The 2,709-nt window shown below is 38.3% G+C and overlaps 2 protein-coding genes across 4 annotated transcripts in view; both read left to right on the forward strand.

Moving 5' to 3' along the window:
- The window catches only part of LOC106874433 (mutS protein homolog 5), a 251,549-nt gene that overhangs the window by 192,530 nt on the left and 56,310 nt on the right, over window positions 1-2,709 (forward strand). The window lies entirely within an intron of this gene.
- LOC106874428 (growth arrest and DNA damage-inducible protein GADD45 beta) overlaps window positions 1-2,709 on the forward strand; it is a 371,959-nt gene that overhangs the window by 188,969 nt on the left and 180,281 nt on the right. The gene's annotated exons all lie outside the window — the stretch shown is intronic.

Consider the following 2,709-nt stretch of genomic DNA (forward strand, 5'->3'; position numbering starts at 1 on the left):
TATATGTATGTATTATGCTGCATTTCAATTATTCTCTGTATGCTTTCAAATCAATTAATATACAGGAGTTTGAAATATATCACGACTTCAAAAAAATAAATGTATTCAGTGACTGAGAGAAAGAATACATTGTACCTATTGTTTAAACATACTTTATTTCTAAAATACAGACAGTGGGAACTAGTCGTTGGAATGACAGAGCTTTTGACTTGGCTTGACTGAGCTGAGCACTTGTGAATTATGATCTACATAAAACATCTTTCTAAAACTGCTGCTGGGATAGTTTCTAATGTTAAAGGTTCACAGTGTTTCTTTGTCTGCTTTTTATGCTTTTTAATCTGTCCTCTCTTCGCCGTCTCCTCACAGGCATACTTCAATATATCGATTACTGATTTTCCTGGGCAATGGACCATTTGATTTGATATAGTTAACTCCCAGTCAGTCTAGCCTATTGTTTGCTGTTGGAGTGAATGCTGCTGGCTATAGAACTGGCTGTGAGAGAGAAAACATGTCTTGGGAAAGGGAACGGTGTGGGAGAAATACCAGTTAAATTACCCTAGAATAAAAGGGTTTTTATGGAATACGAAATAATGCAAAACAGAAATAGAGATAAGATGTATGTGCATGTGTAATACACCCACACACACATTCAGACATGTGTGTGTGCATGTGCTTATATATGTGTGTATATGTATACATACATGTGCATATATGTGTGTGTATGTACATAAGTATGTACATACATACATACATACATACATACATACATACATATAGTGCTAGCATGGCTATGTAGTTGAGAGGTTTGCTTCCCAACCATGTGGTTTTAAGTTCAGTGCCACTGTCTGGCACTTTGGGCAAGTGTCTTCCACTATAACCCCAGGCTAACCAAAGCCATGAGAGTGAATTTGGTTGTTAGAAACTGATAGAAGACTCTAGTGTTGTGTATATGTGTGTGTATTCATGTGTGTGTGTGAGTGTGTGTGTAACAGTCATCGCACTCGCTGTCCTATTCTCCTTTAAGTTCATGGGGACTGTTTCTGCTCTTTAATCTTGAAAATTGTCAGACAATCTCACAAAAAGTACCCAGTATGCACTATAAAGTGGTTGGCATTAGGAAGGGCATCCATTTGTAATACACACAACACACATAGCATGCTGCACACACATTCACATGCAAAATACCCAAGCACACTCTCCCTTTCTCTCTTTCTCTCTCTCTCTCTCTCTCTCTCTTTCTCTCTCTCTCTATCTATCTATCTATCTATCTATCTATCTGTCTTCCTCACACACACGTGCAGCATATACACAAACAAACACACAGCTTATAGACAAGCAGGTATGCACACATTTACACGATGCAACATACAGAAAATTGTAAGACAATCTTACTAGTGATAGTGCCCCCCCCCCCAAAAAAAAACTCAGTATGCACTGTAAAGTAGTTGGCTTTAGGAAGGGTACCCAGCCATTAAAACCATGCTGGATCAGAAATATTGAAGTTTGACATGGTCCTCCAACCTGCCAGATCTTGTCAGACCATCCAACCCATATCAGCACGGGAAGCAGACAAAGAAATGATAATGATGGTGATGATGATGATGATGCTGATGCTGATGACAGCCGCAGTGGCAGCGACAACAATATGCCCATGTGAATTCTTGCTAATGTTTGGAGGGCTCTCTGGAAGTAGTTGAATACCTGTTACCTTAGGTGGCCTAATTAGCAATGATAGAGTGTGTTCTGAAAGCACTATACTTCAGAGTAAGAACAGAGTGAAGAAAGCTTAGAACATCAAAGGGATTCTTTCTCTGGGGGAATAACAGATTTTATGATGCATGTGTACAAAATTTAGTGCTGCATGGTAACGAAACATGAGCATTGAATGTAGAGAATGTGTGAAAGTAGGAAAGAAAATGAGGTGAATATAGTAGTTAGTGTGCATGAACAATAGAACACATATGAGCTGATGGACAAACTGGTTTTAAGAAAATCAAATGTTGTGTGGAAGAGAGAAGATTATACATATATATGTGTGTGTGTGTTTGTCCCTCCCCTCATTATCACTTGACAACCGTTGTTGGTCTGTTCACGTACCCGTAACTTAGCGGTTTAGTAAAAGAGACTGATAGAAGTACTAGGTTTACAAAGAATAAGTCCTGGGATCGATTTGTTTGACTAAAGGCGGTGCTCCAGCATGGCTACAGTCAAATGACTGAAACAAGTAAAAGAATATAGGAATATGCGATGTATATTGAGGGTGTTGGCAGAGTAAAGAAGTGCCTAGGGATCCAAGTGGGAGGATCCTGCAGATAACAAAGACTGGGGGACACACGGAAATAGGTGGTGAAAGGTAATCTCAGGTGACTAGTTGAAGGAGATGACGAGTGGTGAGATCTGGTGAAGACCTATCCACTTAAATACAAATATGTAAAGGGTAAGATGCATGATGATGATGATGATGGTGATGATCTTATATATGTTGTTGACATCATAAGAATTTGATCCAAAAGTAGATGCCTTGTCATGTCTACAGATGTGGGTTCAAGTCACACAGGCAGCTTTCAACTTTTTCTAACCAAAAGCTTTTTAATCCAATATTTACATGCTGTTATTTGTAGCTTTATTTGTTTCAAGATATTCACCATTCCTAAAGATGTGTGTGTAAGTGTATATATATATATATATATATATATATATATATATAGG

Source organism: Octopus bimaculoides, chromosome 8 (genome assembly GCF_001194135.2).
Source record: "Octopus bimaculoides isolate UCB-OBI-ISO-001 chromosome 8, ASM119413v2, whole genome shotgun sequence".
NCBI classification, from domain to species: domain Eukaryota; kingdom Metazoa; phylum Mollusca; class Cephalopoda; order Octopoda; family Octopodidae; genus Octopus; species Octopus bimaculoides.